We start from the raw sequence: 18161 nt of genomic DNA, 5'->3' as shown, positions 1-18161 counted from the left end.
AAAAAAGCTTAATTACTCACACAGCTTTACGCCTTTGCTGCTGCTCTAGCGGGTCTCGAAGCAGTAAGGGTCGGTCTGCAGGGAGGAAAAGTGTGCCACCGGGAACGGAGGATGAATATTTAACGACCGCTATTCTTCGGCGGCCGGCCGGGGGCTTGAGTTCCACACACTCCGGTGTGAAGAGATAAGGTCCCCCGGATGGGCAACAGCAGTCATATACACGGCGATGCACGCTGATGTATGCAGTGTAAAAAATCAACAAGGGAAGCACGTGACATTCATTCTTAATAAAACGTGAATAAGACGTGAACCTAATTAATAAACTACCTCCGCTTATTTCAAAAGATGGAGCACCATTAAGTGGGTAAAAGTTCATTTCCCCTGCAGTGTACCTGCCTGCTGGTCGGAGCTTTGCTATACAGTGCGCGTTTTTTTATTGTTGCATTAAACACTTCCTCTCATCCGGACTCAGCAACGGTGGGAAAGTGTGTCATGAGATGGCTCAAGGGGGAAATGGAGCATAACAGATGAAGGTGAGAGTTACCACAACAACAACAACAACACACACACACACACACACACACAAAATGTGCCATTAACGTCTCCACATGAGCAATCCTTCTGCTGCCCGCCAGATGGACCCGCCTGACAACAAACAAACTGCAGAGAGCCACAAACTGCTGCATCTCCACTGGATTCACTCCATAACCCAGACGACCTTGCCGTCTCCCCCCCACACATGACCGGCTGGCCCGGCTGTATCAAAACAGGTCTTGGCTTTGATATAAAACCCACTGTGGCGAGACGCGTAGCAAGAACACCTCGCTGGTGTTTAAGGAAAAAAAAATACACACACACACACACACAAACAAGCCTTTGGCTACATCGGAGCTATTTTTGGCACTGTTAAGGAAACAGCGACTTACATGCTATAGGGTTCAGCCAGTCAGCGGATTTGTTCGGTTTTTGGTTGATATCTTTCATAGTTGTTGCTTCCAGACACAACAGGTAGCGCAGGTAATGCGAAGTCGGCTGTCTGGACTCAACTCATTTTTTAAAAAACATATTCAGAGCTCTCAGTGTGAACAGCTAATGTGCACTAAACTCATCGTAGACGTATGTCATATTTAGTGTCACATAGATGACGGGCTGAATCAGGTGACCCTGAATCCTTCCTTAGTTGCGCTGAAATAAGTCTTGGCTGCTGGGGTCCTCCCATGATGCACCCTGTTTCTTCTTCACTCACCTTCTCACTCACTATGTGCTGCATTTAATCATTAGTTATTATTCATCTCTGGCTCTCTTCCACATGTCTTTTGTCTTGAATTACCTCCAACTCGTTACGGCAGATGCCGCTTCTCCTTGAGCCTGGTTTTCTTCCTGTTAAAAGGGAGTTTTTCCTTCCCACTGTGGCTAAAGCACTTGCTCATAGCAGGTCGTGTAATTGCTGGGTTTTCTCGATTTTCTCTCCATTTTTGTAGGGTCTTTACCTTACAATATAAAGGCGCTTCAAGCAACCGTTTTGTTGATTTGGCACTATGTAAATGAAATTGAACTGAACTGAATGATGGATGTAAAATAACCAGTAAAATATAAAAAGAGTGAAAAATGTTTTGCTCAGAGAAAGAATTTGATAGTGTGCCAAAAGTGGAACTTTGGTATTGCATGGGGAAGTCAGGAGTGGCAGAGAAGTATGTGAGGGTGGTGCAGGAGGTTCATGAGACAGTGGTGAAGTGTGTGGTAGGAGTGACAGATAGATTGAAGGTGGTGGTGGGATCACACCAGGGGTCGGCTCAGAGCCACTTTTTGTTTGCAATGGCGATGGACGGTTTAACAGATGAGGTCAGGCAGGAGTCTCCATGTACTTTGATATTTGTAGATCACACCTGCCAGAGTAGGGAGCGGGTGGAAGAGATGCTGGAGAGGTGGAGGTATGTGCTGGAAAAAAGAGGAATGAAAATCAGTAGAAGCAGGACAAAAATACATTATCTGTAAATGAGAGGGCGATGGGTGGAAAGGCGTAAGGAGCAGAGGTAGCGAACGTAGTTTAAATACCTGGGGTTAACCATCCAAAGCAACAGGTGGTGCACAAGAGAAGTGAAGAGGAGAGTGCAGGCAGGGTGGAGTATTTGGAGGTGAGTGTAAAGGGTGAATGTGAGTACATCAGAGGGACAGCCCAAGTTGAGTGTTTCTGAGAAAAAGTGGAGATACCAGCCTGAGTGGGCTTGGAAATGGTTATATTGGACAAAGGATGTTGAACATGTAGGAAGACCACTGAGAAGATTCATAAATAAAGGAGGACAGGCAGAGGGTTGGTGTGACAGAGGAGGATGCTGGTGATGGCAATGAATGGATAGGATGAAATGGAGACGGATGATCCACTGTGCTGACCACTGAAGGGAGCAGCCAGGAGAAAAAGAAAAATGGGTAGTTTTAATGTCTTAAGGCTTTCCTCAAATAAATTGCATTTTTAAAGTGGTGGATAATTTCAGGACTCCAAAAATTATTTGAGCAAATGGGAAGGAGTCATTTTCAAATGTTGGTTAATTTGAAAAAGGTTAATTTGATCTGTAACCTGTGAGGATTGATTTCAAGCAGACATTGCCTCATTTTAGAATAAAAAAGAAAAAAAAAGAAAAACACTGGGAACCACTGTATTTAGTAAATGATAGCAGAGGGTATGACTCTCTCTCTCTGTCTCTTTCTCTTTGCATGCTTCTTTAGTGATTTTTAGAGAGCTACAGGGTGGCAACAGCTTCGAGCATTTGTGCTATTTTTTTTCTCTTTGGATTAAAACTTTGCTTGAATTATTTGGCTGTTTTGGAGCTGTTACATCCAGAAGTTGCTGCGAGAAATTGTTGCTCCCCAACAACAGCTTGCTCTGGGCCTGAAAACAGTAAATATCAATCATGCTTGACATGTTCCTGGGCACCTCCGGAGTGAATCAGTCAAGGAAAGTTACAGTGTCACCCCACACGCTGGAGCTGCCTTTCCGGAACAACATATAGAGCAAAACCCAGTTACTCAAAGGTCATGCATCAAGTTACAGGAGTGGTATCAGAAGATAAAGATATACTGCTATTTGAGTCGAGAAATATTAGTGCAGAAGAATATAAGAGATAAACTTTTTTTTTTTAAGGAAGAAACTAAATGCATGGCTTCTTAATGAAAAGCAAAAGCTCCCCACAAAAAGCCCTCCCTTGCTTACTTACCTTTCGAGTCTGAAACGGATGCGGTTGTGACCATTCTTGCTTACCAGACTTTGCTGGGTGAACAGCAGATGGGCAGAAGAGCAGTGAGTGGATCGCCAGCATTAGTTTTCCTGCTGAAGGAGTCGGCAGAGTCTCGAGCTGAAACAGCTGTTCTGAGACAAACAGTCTCTGTAGCAGGTCAGAGGGTGAGTGTAGAGAAATCCCACTGGGACAGAAGGACTGTGTGTGTGTGTGTGTGTGTGTGTGTGTGTGTGTGTGTGTGTGTGTGTGTGTGTGTGTGTGTGTGTGTGTGTGTGTGTGTGTGTGTGTGTATGTGTTTGTCTGCATGCAGGAGAGACAAATCTATAGACTGAGACGGAGAGGAGCAGAGAGCTGGGAAGAGAGGAAAGCAGCAGGGCTCATACGTTCATATCCACTTAACAGAGGCTCCACCTGGATAGGCTGGATCGTGGAGAACAGCGAGGCTGTCGGAGTAGCGAGGGCCCTGCTGTGTGTCCATCAGTTTCAAATAAACCCTGCTGCTTCTGCTAAAGTGTCCTTGAGTCACATGTTGAATCCCTTCCTGTTCAGAGACGCACTTTCCTGCTGTTGAACTCCAAACCGCAGTGAATTTGTTCCTACCACTCACATAAAACTGCTGTTTTTGTGCATCCACAGGCCAGATTGGAGACTCGCAGGCAATGTATCCAATCAAACACCTTCTTCAATGAAGTGTGAGTTTGTGTGTGTGTGTGTGTGTGTGTGTGTATGTGTGTGTGTGTGTGCACGCGAGGGTTAGTTAATGATGATAAATTGTCTTAAAACATCTGAGAGGTTAAGAAAGGACGTATGACAGTTACTTATTGACTTACATAATGAAGAAGACCTGCTGTGGAGAAATGTGAAAATCTTTTATGAGGGAGAACATAAATTTTTTTTTTTAAAAAAAGAAGGACATTAAGTTATATATAAGTTATAATGTTAGGTCCATGACTATTTGAACAATGGCACATTTTTATATAGCGCATTTTAAATCAGACAATCAAGATGTGATATAAGCTTTAATTCAAGATATTATCAACATTTTTAGAGGCTCAGTGGAAATCGCTAAATGCCGTGCTTCCTCCTTGAGATGCTCTGCCAAGCCTTCAGCAGCCACCTTCAGCTGTCGCTTGTTTGTGGGTCTCTCTGTATTCATTTTTGTCTTCAGTAATTGAAAGACATGCTTTATTGGGTTGAGATGAGGTGGCTGACTTGCTCACTGAAGAGTTAGGTTGGATGAAAAGCTTTCTAGTCAGTTTTGCAATCTTTGGCTGAGCACAGAGTATAACCCTGCGCACTTAAGAATTCTTTCTGCTACTTCTGTCAGCAGTCACCAGGGGGGTTTAAATGGGCTGGAACGGACCGGAAAAGGCCGGAACAGCATTCTAGCACCTTCAATTAATGAGCCATTAAATCTGATTGGCAGGTTATTGCATATTGTTGCTGAATGAGTTCATCTTTTTGTGTGCTGCAGCTTGGTATTGCCTCCGGTGACAACATCAAGATACTTCCTTAATAATAAGAAAATAATAGCATGCTCGGTTGGAAATTAGTTTGCAGTTGGTATACTGTGATGGAGGCTAAAGTGGTAAACTTCATGTTGGACTTGTACAGAGCAGACATGGTGTTCCGGGTCAATGTTAGGTCTCTCAAAGAGAGAGGGAAAATAGTGCAAAGAATTAAGGTGGGAATTGACTCTCCTGGCTGTTTTTACTCATCATCAGTAAACACCAGTGACCCAGTTCCACTGGCAGTAATACAGTGAGCACTGCCTCCACCATTTTTGGCAGATGTGGTATGGTTCGGATCCATACTTTACTCCTGCCATTATTCTGGTGTTTTACCAGATGTGTTCTGGGAAAGTATTATGTGGCATTCCTGTTTTTGAGTGTAACCAGTGGTTTGCATCTTGCTGTAAACTTCCTACATTTCCTCCCACAAGGGTGTTTCTTGATTGATGCGACAGGAAAACACCTACCTTCTTCCTGAAAAATGTCTTAATTTGATGTGAAGTGGTTTTTCTTAACCATAGAAAGAATTCTGTGATCACCCACTTTATTTATCTTTTTTTGTTGGTGTTGGTGAGTGGGCAACTGCATTCCTTTTTCTTTAAGAATGTACCACATTTTAAATGTTGCTATTCCCAAAGTTTACTGTCATCAACATCTGTTTGGACCTCATATTTATTGAGACTTCAACCAAAAAACTACCAAATGCAACTTCAACAGCTGAAATCAATTCCAGATATTTTATCCACTTAATTTGTCACGAAATAACAATGGAGCAGCTCTCACCTGGCCATGAAACTGCTTGTCAGTCTGAAGCCTCTGAAAACATAAAGATTTATTTAATTCCTCCACAGATACTGCAGTAGTTTTGTTTTGTGGTGTGTGGGGAAAGAATTACAAAAATTACAAAAAATCAAATGTGTGTGAAAGATGAACAAAAAAAACAAACGACTGGTGTGGACCCATGGGAATATATCAGTTAGTTTAGTAAAAAGCATGTCCGCTATAAATGGACTAATAGGTCATAGATACAGCACAGAATAGCATGTACGTCTAGTAGCAATCAAGAAAACTCAGAAATTCATTTATTATCCCTAAAGGATATGCATATTTATCGCCCTTTGTTGTCTTTGTACATGTACAACAAAACAAACTCAAAGTAACAACCAATCATGTCCCAGATAATATCAGTTTGTGACAATATACCTGTATGGGGACATGATAAATGATTGTGCATGACGGATTCCATGTAACCACATCATCTGTGGATTTTCTCAGTTGCATGTCGTACTCTGATTATTGTGTCCGCATTTCTACCTGATTTTGTTTTTTGTATGGTTTGTTATCACCAAAAGTTAATATTTTACTAATAAAAAAAATCTGCGGCTCAGAATATTTTGAAAACAAAACAGTCGAACATTTTAGAGTTTTTATTTGAACATTTTAGTGTAATAAATGAGGAAAGAGAGCAGGATTTACTGAAAGTAGACCTAATGAATTAATACTTTATTATTTGCTTGCAAAGCTTGGCTTTGATTTTAATGACTAGGAACCTCCCGTCACAGGATGATATCTGACTGATTGGTTATCGCTTACAGATAATGGAAAGTAACGTTATTTGTCTCCTCTACAGCTTCCGGGAATGAGCTTTCATTTACTAGAACAAATCTCTGGTATTTATCTACATTCACAACATTTATTACAGCAAACCCACTTAGCTGTATTTCTTGAAAGGGGCTATTAAAACATGATTCAGCTTCAGCATCTTTCCCCTCTGGGTGTTTTGAACACAACATTGTAAGTTTGCTTGGTGTAGCTTTAGATCTACTCCACTATTGAGAACATGAGAGCAAAGGGGCAACAGAGATAAAATTATCACGTTGTTTTCTGCACAGCAGGTGATTATTTGATCATCGGGAGCCACTCGGTTCTGAGATTCGGCTTTCATGTCGGGATGGTACTGTGGAACAGAGATAACACCTGTGTTGGCACTCGGAAGCACAGAATTGGAATTTATATGAAAGCTGACGCATCTTGTAAGCTTGTTATATGAAGCCAAATTACAATTTCTGATCTTTTTAAGTAGAGGAAAGTAGGCAGTCCACCCATAGTTGATTTTCTTTTTTATTTAGACATGGAGCAGAGACACCTAGCAGAAGGGACAGCTGTGGCCTTAGACTTGGCAGACTTGCTGCTTGCTTTGACTAATTGTACTGCAATCTGAGACATTTATTCATATTACGCCTAATATGTGGAAGATGTGCAGCTGTGATTTATCAATTTTTTTTCTCTTCCCCTTTGTGTATCGATGTTCGGGACGAGGCAGGTTCCATAAATTTATATTCAGAAGGGCTAACTTCTACAGATCGGCAATAACACCACACCCCGCAGAGAAGACATTAAAGTACTGCATGGTCTACAAAGAGACAGTATAATCATTTTTTTTCAAGAGAGCCTTTAAAATGGACTTGGCATTTTAAACACTCGTAACATGTAATGAAATTGAATGTGAAATCAAACATTCAGGTGAGCATTAAAAGAAGACAGTTTTATCCTCCAGTGCCCTTTATTAGCTCGTGGTTCACTAGCTGGGACAAATACTTCAGACACTGTTTGGTTTTTATGACTGTGCTCCATTGCTCTTGCCGTTGTTGGAATGGTTTTCGTGTTCTCTGCCCCTACATTTAGCATGCTCGAAATTTAGGTTAGCACTGTAACAGGTGTCAGACTCAGAGGCAGAATCAGCGGGTAGGAGTAAGTATGAGAAAAGAAGCTTTACTAGGCATAAGGCAAGATGTAGGTCAGAAACAGGTAGGCAGTCAGCAGAAGCAAACAGGACTAGAAGCGTTCGGGCAGGCAGCCAAAAGTCCAAAAACTAGCTGGGTTCAAAGTTACCAATGCAAGCAGGCACACTGGCAGGTGGGTAGATGCAGAGAAAAAGGCTGCAATAGACAATTTGGAGAAGAAAGTTGAACTACTAGGAAGCTACATATAGCGTGGGTCTAATGGGGTAATGAGGTCCAGGTTTGTCGACAGGTTCAGTTAAGTAGTGAAGGTGGAAATATCCTAAGAGGCAGTGGCTAAAAATCAATACAGTGCATTCATATACTTAACTGTGCTACTCCTACTAATGTCAGCAGGGTTTCTGTGTTCTGCTCATAAAAACATATTAAATGTGGAGCCTCAAAAATTAGGTTGTATCTATAGCAGACTTGAAATGAGACCTGCAAGCAAACACAGCAGGTAGTGGGACAAAAATAGGCTTTTACTTGTCAAAAAGACAGCATTTAGGTCAGTAACAGGTAGCCGGCCATCAGAGGCAAACAAGGCCAGGAGGGATCAGGCAGTCAGCCAAAAGTCCAAAGAAAAACTAGCTGGGGTAATGGTCTCTGTCTCTGAAGACAGCAGGCTGCAGCAGACCTTTTCAACGCTGCACATTTTAACTTGGCAAATGAGAAAAAGCACAGGTGAAACTAATTTCATTAAGTTTGGTTCCATCAAGTGTCCCAAAGAGGCCAGCATGCACAGTGCAGCCATTTTTAATTGTATTAACTGCACCTGTGCAGACAACATGACAAGTCAAACTGTCTACTGAGCCGGTAGTGGGCGGATTCTGTAGAAAATAGAGAAGTGACTAGCTTTTACAAACAGAATGGATGGAGCCAAGGGAGGGAAAAGCTTCCAAACTAATTACATTTATTTGATTAGGAGCGTCATTATTATACAAGCTTAGTTTGTGACAAGCGGTTCGCACTTTGAATGGCGTCTAGGCCGTGGTGGTGGAGCAGAAGTGAAGAATGATCTGAAGATATGGAGCGGGGCTGCTGATGAGCTCAATCCAGCGAGCGTTGGCTGCTGGTTCTGAAACTGGAGCTGAATGTTGGCGGATGAGGGCTGGATTGATCTGACACTAAAATGACAGCTCCCTGCAGCAGTTTCACAGGTCATGGCAAGATCTGATTGATTTAACAGAGGGGAGAATGCTTTCCGTAAGCAGATGTGATGAATTCAGAGAGAGAGAACATGTAAGTAAATATTGAAAGCATGAGACTGAACCTGCAATATTACTGGGCTGGTATATACACATACCATGCAGCTGGAGTAATAAGGTTTGGCTGTGCAGCTGCAGAATCAGGTTTGCTTAGGAGTGGAAAATCAGTGCAAAAGTCTTGCAGTGTGCACTGGCATTAACTGGAAAAAGCAGTGGCTATGTGAGAAACTGGCAGGTTGGTGAGTAGCAGCAGAAATAAATACAAACAAGTTAATAGGATAAAATAAAAGATCACTGAAACTACATTAAGGAAGCGACAGTTTTAATTTCAAAAGTTCCACCACTGGATCTGGATTCATAGTGTCTGACTGCATCACAGAAAGACACATTTTGAAGAGTATCTCTAGTAAAAGCTTCAAGTTTCCACAATGCACTTGGCTTATTTTGGACCAGGCTTGGCTCCCAAACTAGTTGCAATTTCACAAATTGTGGTTGCAGGTAAAAAAGCTTTGAACTCAGAAGCTTTATAGTTTTTGGGGTTTTTTTACCCCATCTTGCATAAAAGGCTGAGGGGTACTGTTAAAACGCCGTTGGGCAGGTGGGACACCCAAGTTTGTGAATGCAATAGCTCGAGAATGAGGCGATGCAGGATTTTGAAATTGACACCATATGTGCAGCTACTAAAAATCTCACAAAAGTTCAAATCTCAGTGACTTTGAACTCAAGGTCTAAGTCAACTTTTTATGAAAATCACTGAGAATTTTCAAATTATATCATCAGTGCATCTGCTAAGAGGCAGAGGGGTAACACTGGTGACATAACCCGTCAGCTGGATTTCAATACTTTTAAAGTGTTGAAATCTAAAAGCAAAAACAAAAAAACAACCCAAAAGCCCATGTCATGCCCTGCATGGAGTACAGTGAAGGTCAAACATTTAAGAGAAGGCTGACCTTTTGTGTGCTGAGTTGCACTTTCTGGATGAATTCTGTTTGGCTGCCTCAATTTCAGGGTCCTGGTGTCATTCACACTTTCTCACACTGAGAGAGCCATTGTTCATTTTACTAGTAACCATGTCTTAATGTGAAAAGGCAAAATGACTTGTTAAGATACACTTGAAACCCCATAATATGAAAGAAAAGCATATGCAGGTTAACACACTTGCCAACCATTTGTAGATTAACCCCTGCTATTGCCTTTAGGGACCCCCACTCCTTATTAAAAGCAGTCACCCAGTAGAACAACAGCGGCTGGTTAACAGGCAATTATCCTTACATTGCATGCTTTTCAAACGACCCCTTCCCCCTCTGACTTTTACAGGATGCCTATAAATGTTTATAGTTCACCAGAGCTTTATGTTCATTCGTTGCATGCTCTTTTTCTATTTACAGAAATTAAACAAGAGCCTAAAAGTAGAGCCACAGACAAGTGATCAAGTGATGCCCTCAACAACCCCCCAGCCCCCTCATCCCACGCTGTGCTCTCTCTCCCTCCCTCTCTGTGCATGGGGAAGGCACAGGGCTCTCTCAGCTCGCTGCTGGTCCCAGTTGGCCACTCATGGTCAGTCCACCTACGCCACAGTGTTTTTGCCAGTTGCAGAAAAAGCACAGGCAGCAACAATTGTAATCAGGATGCATGGGAGAGGAGAGCCATCAAAGGTATTTCTTGAGCAAATTCTCCATTCCACATAGACTCACACAAACCCTCTGAAGTTGGCACGTGACTAATTAGCATCGAGATTTTGCCAAAGCTGTTTACGCTTTCTGTGTCTCTGTCTGTCGCACCCCCCTCTGTGGGGAAGAGTAAATGAATGGTGTAGCCTCCAGTAGCAGCTGGAGAAAGTCGGCGATAATGTCAAGAAACAGCTGGAGCAAGTTCACCTCATTTAAGGCATGACACACTCACTTGTTTACTTATGACTCATATGCACACGTCTCCGCATACATTGCTGTGTCACGTGAATCCAACCAAACTAATTACCTAATTGGTGCATATGCCGTGTTTGTGTGTACATATCTGCATGTTTAACAGGGAAGTATACCAGCAGGAATCCACTGACAGGATGCTGATTCTAGCAAATGATATCCATTCTTCTTTTACACACAGTACTGTATGTGCTTACAATCCAAACAGCTTGTCAAAGTGGGGGGAAAAAAATCCACATAATCTCATTGTAATGGATACAGTTTGGGGTTTCTCACACAAAACATTTTTTCGGAGTAACATCACAGCTGTCCCAGTTTTCTCCAGTTTGGGGGAGTGCCCGCTTTTAAGCCTGGCACTTCTGAGGAGGACAGATTTCTAAAAAGTGCTGAAGGGGTACTTGCTAACACTTTTAGTAAGAAATATATGATGAGACATTGAATATTTGTGGAAATAAATCAAAAGTATGTAATTCTACAGAAAAAAAAGGATTTATACCACTGACTGCTCTGTGAACTGCTGCAATGAAATTTCAAAAGGCACATCAAGCTGGAGTCGGTTACATTTAATGATTTGCTGGTGTGACCAGACACTGACGTTACTGTCATTTTATTAAGTACACCTGAATTAATGACAGGTGTCAGACAGGCTGGTCTGAGTATTCCAGTAACTAATAATCTACTGAGATTTCTCCACACAACCATTGCCAGAGCTCACAGAAAATGTCCAGTGAGTGTTGAGGTCAAGGGTCAGAAGAGAATTGCCAGACTGCTTTGAGCTTGTAACAAGCCAACAGTAACTCACATACTACTTGTTGCAGTCAAGGTACGCAGACAAGCATCTCAATATGGTCAGAGCCCCTGCGTAAGTATCCGTTCATCTTATGCTTTTGATTAAATGTGAAGATGTGGTTTGGGCATCTGACAAGGATGCCCCCTGGGCCCCTCCTGGGTGAGGTGTTCCAGGCATGTCCCACCGGGAGGAGGCCCCGGGGCAGACCCAGGACACGCTGGAGAGATTATATCTCTCGGCTGGCCTGGGAACGCCTTGGTGTTCCCCCGGATGAGCTGGAGGAGGTGGCTGGGGAGAGGGAGGTCTGGGCCTCTTTGCTTAGGCTGCTGCCCCCGCGACCCGGCCCCGGATAAAGCGGATGAAGATGGATGGATGGTGAAGATGTATTTGTTGTTGTTATTGTATTTAATTGTTTTAAACACATAACTCTCTTCTTCCATATTTCTTTACACACCATTTCTCCTGCAAAAGAGGGAAGCTTTAGAAAATAAATTCCTTTACAGTTTTTACTATTTCTGCTTTTGCTTGCAATTCTAAGACCTGGTGTCTTTAGTAGGGCCATCCTTTTCTACTGGTCATTGGAGCCCAGGTGCTGCACTTAAAATATGGTACATTAAGAGAAAAATCTCTGCACCTAACCAAGTTCTAAACTCTGGTTATGCCCCTGCATGATGCTACTCATGGCCCCTAAAAGCAGGATTTCACATAGACTTCCAACAATTCTCAATTTCTGCTGTGACATTTCGATGTCAGGGTTAGGTGGTGTAAACAATATGAAAGCATGGTTCCATCCGGTCTTGCATCAACAGTTAGTGGTGGCGGTGGATGGTGGTGCAGACTTTACAAACTTTGAGCCCCTTAGTACTAATTGAGCATTGTTTAAACTCCACAACCTGCCTGAGTATGGGTGCCTACCCATCGTCTGATGACTGCTTCCAGCAGGATAACACACCCACACCATGTCACAAAGCTCTCTAATGTGAAAAGTCTCCACAGTCAACAGATCTCGATTGAGCATCTTTTGAGGATGTGGTGGAACGGGAGTTTCACATCATGGATGTGGCACCGACAAATCTGCAGCACCTATTTGACGCTATCATGTCGTCAACATGGATCAAAATCTCTGAGGGGTGTTTCCAGCAACTTGTTGAATCTATGCCATGAAAAATTATTGCAGTTCTGGCAGGTGGTCCAACCCGCCAATCGCAAGGTTAAGTTAATGAAGCACCCAGTTAATAAGTAATAGCGACACTAACTGTATGTCAGTCCATAACAGCATGTTTATGACATTCTCATGGATGCAGGGTATCACAAATAAAAGTGGCCATCTGGTACCCAAGTACAAAGCATCGTAGAAGATTGCACAGTAGGTGGAAAACACCGACGACACCGACGGGAGACAAATTATCCCACTGGAGCCATAATAATGTGGCCTTCACTGATCACATCGACCACACCATATGTGCAAGAAAATGCTACAGCATTACCTTACAAAGAGGTAGGCGTCTGTGTGCAAGTGTGACTGCATAATGTCCCCACCCCACAATCCCTCTGTGGTCTTTCAGGAGATGCAACAGATGGACGATATCCTCACAGAGCCGCAGTTTCTCATTCAGGAGAAAAATGTCTCAAAAACCAATCTGCATGAAATTACACAATAACCAAGCTGAGACACAAACGGGGATTAAAACAGTCATTTGCCAGCACACTGAGTGGGCACTTGTCTGAGCAAACTGATTGATTGATCAACTTAAAAATTCAGCAAAGAATTATAAGCACTAACTTTATAAAACCGTTTTTGTATCCCTTTATTAGTTCGGTTGTTTAAACCTTTTAAAACATCATGTTCAAGATTTAATGCAATTGATCAATGGCAGAAAATGACTTAATCACTTGCTCAGTGATTTGTCACACTTGTGATCAAGGAATATCGATTGGAACAGTAAACCCACGACGAGGGAATGCAGCCCAAGCTGAACTTTCACGAAGTGACTTGATCAATGGTTAAATCTCATGACAGCAATTCAGGTAATTGTTCAGTCTATCCCGCTGCCAGTGCCTCAGGAATTCTTTCCTTTTTAATATTTCAATAATTGCTCCCTCTAAGACTTTGAAAATAGAATATTTTACACGCTCTTCTTCACAGCATCCAAACAAATAAGCCCACACTCTTTTCTTATCCCCAGAGAAGCCAGTAACCGATCATTTTCTCCCTATTAACCTGATTTGCTGATGCCGGCATTCAACCTTAACATTCCCCACCACCACCAAGAACTCAGGATCAGCAGTTGGCTGATGGCCGGGCTGAGGGTTTTATGTTATTATCTGGTTATTGGATTCATCCCCATAATCGGAGAGTTATCCCCAGATAAACGTATGCCAATCTAGTCGAAGCTTAATCAACAACACTAAACTGATAAGCTGCTCTCCTGACTGACATCATCGCATGGATTTTTTTTACTTGTCAAAGTTAATGGAAAACAAGCGAAACAAGTACTCTCGTGGCTTTTAAGCGTTCAAAGGGGATCTAAAAATACATCACTGGAGTGCTATAGTTCATCTGTAAATATTTGCTGGTTCACATGTTCATTATCAGTTCTATCCAGCGTCTCACTGAGTCCTTTGCAGTCCCGTGTGCTAACACAAACAGCCCCTCAAACACTTTAGTGAAAAACAGCCCAGTCCCATTTTTTCCCAACAGCTAATAAGTTCTGACAAACCTTTTAGCATTTTAGTAAATCTCGTATTTAGAGGACATACTGTCTGTCCTCATCAGGAGATCTGTGGTAATCTGAAAATTAATAATGCTTCAATCTCACGGTCAGGCTTTTGTTATTGCCAGTAAGAGATTTAAAGCACCCTCTGGCTACGCTGATAATAGAAAGGTCATAAAAAGTTACAGCCTCAAGATGAGCTATTTTAAATTGTTCTGTGGACTGGACCAATTAGTTTGATTTGGCTACAGTCTCCAACATTGAAATGCTCTATTGCACCAACTTCTTGGCTGCAGTGCCCTGAGTACCCAACGTACACTCCGAGCACCCGGAGAATTGAACACTTGATACACACGCAATATACAAATGGGATTTCCTGTAGTTTTGCAGATTTCCAAGCTGTCAAACGGAGTACCAGAGAGTGTGCCCTGGTGCTTTAAGTGCAAATTAGCCAGCACACTCTAAATATGTACTTCCCCAGATATACTAGATTGCATAATTTCTGCATGTTTTTGCAGGTGTTCAAGGCTGTTACTCGAGTGGGCCATGTTGAGGAGTCGGTGTACTCCCTGCTCCTCTGTTTGTGTGCCATAACGCTGCAGAACAGGAAGGCTGTGACCTCTATACGACTCCCCTGTCTGTCAGATGCAACTTGCTGGTTGCTTCATGAAACCTGGAAATTATTCTTTATGTATTCAAATAACAGTTTTAGGGATAGTTTCAGACAGATACTGTATCCAAAGGTTTTCTCAGCCTAATGACCAGCATTCCCAAAGGCTGCTAACTAAATGTGCTGCACAATTTCTGCAGAGTTCCCAGTAGTGCTCCCACAGCTTCATAGTTTAATACGAGACAAAACCCATTAAATTTATATTAAATTCTGAGTTGTATTTTAATGAAATAGTGACATGTCTCAGTTTAAACATTTCATATATTTTCTATGTTATAAAATATGGGTTTGTGAGGTTGATGAGATCATTGCATTCTATTTCTATTTACATTTTACACAGTGACTGACCTTTTTTGGAATTGGGTGTATAGATCCGGTTGCACAAGGTCTCTCTTTTAGTAATCTTGGCTGGAACTGAACTAAACAGCGAGTAAGTGAGGGAGCAAGAGGTGTGTTTGATTTAAAGACTAACTTCATGGCAAAAATACATGCAAAAAACCAAAATCATCTTCTTGTCATGACAATCGTTTTACCAGCTACTCTGTTTTTTTAGATGTTGGAAGTCTAAATATATGAAATCTGGTAATTTTTTTCATTGACATGTAAGAAAGATTTACAAAATGAACATCATGTTGTATTCGTGACTGCAAACTGGCAACTGAAGTCAATGCAACTAAACTGTATGCGCCTAACAGCCATCCTTTATTTACATTCTATGGTATTTTGGTACTAAGCACCAAATCTATAGCACTAAGCCCGGCTTTTGAGGAACTAGAATATCTTTTTTACTTTTTACACCACTGCAAACCAGTTCAGTTGCATGTATGTTGGAAACAGATTTATATAATGTACTGTATGTAGTGAAGACTTCATGGGAATTTAATAGATCAGCACTAAAGATTAGTCTCAGTTCAGTGATCACAATATTCCCTTCTGTTCCTGAGATATAGGGTTGAGTAATGGCAAGAAAAGTGTTTTTGCAAAACATTATTATATTAAGTTGGCCTTTGACCTTTTGGAAAATGTCATCACTTTGTCATTTTTTCTTATTAATAATTTGTGTTCACTTCTGTGATCATTAGCATGTGAATTCTTGAACTATGACCAAAACGTCACACTGAAAATGTGACCTTTGTTAACTAAAATAAATCTATCCCTCACACCTCAAATCTGTTTTTAGACTGGTTGTTTTAATATTGTAGCTGACTGGTGTGGCTGGACAGACAAGCTCTAAGTCAGTGTACACCGTCCTGTATATGGATGGCTTTGCCTGATTGTAGCATTGCAGCAGAAGCTCCACTGATGGAAACTTAAGTGTGATAACAGCCCAGCAAAGCACTCAGGCAAATTCAGTATTTATGGGGAACGTTAAAGCAGTGATGTTGGTCAGTAATTACCCTTTTATTGGATTATTTCAATGCAAACTGTAGGGTGCTTCTAAGTTTATGCAGTTAAATAACTTTTTAAAATGACTTAATAATAATGCTGCATGCTGCGACACATTTTTCACTGCACTTTTAGTAAGTAGCTTCATATTCACGAGTATAGATACTAAGTAAAGAAAACGTATTCGCATATTTCCCAAACTAGTGTCTTTAACACACACCATATTTTGATCCCCTGCTGAATTTGTAAGTTTGCTGACTTACAAAGAAATGAACAGTATCTTATTTTTATATTACTTTCATTTGAATGGACCTTTCATGTCTTGCTAACTGCAAATTCAGCAGTGAATCAAATAATTATTTAATTTCCCCGCTGTGAGTGTATTTTTTCCTTTTTATTTACAGTAACTATTGAAGCTGAGACCCTCGCTTGCAGGGATATTTCGCATGGAATTCATACATTTTGAACCTCTTGCTAAGGAAGCTCAGATGTTTCTCATTTACAGTATATTTTACTCTTTTCTAATGATATTCACAATATGAATTATTCAAATCCCCAAGCTTAACTTGTGCCAATTACTTAGGCTGAACTTGCTTCAGTTTAAAAAGTCTAAATTGCTCACCTGATTAATGCTTATTCGGTTCGACTGTTTCTGAAGTGGTTGAGTTTTTGTTGCGAAAATGAAGATGGGCAATTTTCATGAACACAGGTATCGCTGGAGCACTCCAGCACTTTCTAATTTCTTACCTGCAATTAATTGTTAAATTATTGACTGACCTTTTCAAGTTGAGGATAATTGCTGATGTAGCCAAGTGGAGAAGACACAGCAGTGCATCACTCCTGGCTAATTGATTTGGCCGCTGCGCTCATGAACTTTTCACTGACATCAGCAGTGTGACAGCGAGTAATCACCCATCAGTTTTTGAGATGAGCGGTTCTCTAAGGTGTCTATGAAATCCGAATGCTTGATTATGTTGAGAATCGGGCATAACCGAGCTCCACATACTGCCCCTCTCTGGCTGGAAGCAGAGCCGTCTGTGGGAGAGCTCATTCCAGGTCACCCACTCTCTGTGGGCGAGAGAGCGAGAGAGGGTGGAGAGTGCAAGAGAGGGAGGGAGACAAAGTAAAAAAAAAAAAAAAGGCAGACCAGAGAGAGAGGGAATATCTATAGCTCAGTAAGTGCCAGATATCACATCGCTGTGTTCCAGATAGAGAGCCTTGAATACATTTCAGTTTATTTTGTTGCCATTTATTGACAGAGTGATTCATTTCCTGAGCCTATATAAAGCCATGTACTGTAGCTACAATGAAGTGTCTTTGCTGTGGCAGCGCCTCGTCTGAGAAGAAAATGAACAGTCATTGTATACAAGACAAATTCGTCCTGTATGCTTGCCTCTCCCTTGAGCTCATCGTGCAGCCAATTAAGCTGAACGCCGCAGCCCACCTACTTTCTTTACCAACCAGCTTACATCCAGTTGTCTTCAAGTGTACACGTGAATCATGCTTTTGTGGAATTTCTATATTGTTTGCCTGACAATCAAATTGTTGATGAGTGTCAGATAATGTCTAGTTTGTTCTCGGAAGAAGTTGCCAGTAAATTTAAATTAAATTAAATTTACAAAAAGCTGGGCAAGCCTGTGTGGCTGCTGGAACTATGGTAGATTACCATGTGTGACCATCAGAAAAGAAGACAAGAAAGCAAATTCATAATGCTTTTGTTGAAAGCATATACACATTAACAGTAAAAAAAAAAAAAAAAAAAAAAAAAAAAGGGGAAAAAAGATAAAAAATTACAACCCAAAGTGTGCCATTATTACTTGTTGTCATGGAAACAATGCAGTTTTTTGTTTTTTTTTTTATTTAAAACACACACAAAAATTCAAGTTTACAGTTGACACTTACAGGCTTTAATAGACCAGCCAGCTAGCTGTGCAGCTAATCAGCAGC

At 41.4% G+C, this 18161-nt stretch overlaps 1 protein-coding gene across 1 annotated transcript in view; it reads right to left on the bottom strand.

Annotated features, from left to right (window-relative positions):
* Window positions 1-17997, bottom strand: part of myo15ab (myosin XVAb) — a 73888-nt gene extending 55891 nt beyond the window's left edge. The window contains exon 1 of the mRNA XM_085163631.1: window positions 21-17997. The gene's annotated coding sequence lies outside the window, so the exon portion shown is untranslated. The remainder of the gene's footprint in view (window positions 1-20) is intronic.
* Window positions 17998-18161: the final 164 nt, after the last annotated feature.

The sequence above is a fragment of the Neolamprologus multifasciatus genome, chromosome 6 (assembly GCF_963576455.1).
Source record: "Neolamprologus multifasciatus chromosome 6, fNeoMul1.2, whole genome shotgun sequence".
NCBI classification, from domain to species: Eukaryota; Metazoa; Chordata; class Actinopteri; order Cichliformes; family Cichlidae; genus Neolamprologus; species Neolamprologus multifasciatus.
Note: the sequence above shows the minus strand (reverse complement) of the source record. Positions and strands in the feature narration are given on the sequence as shown.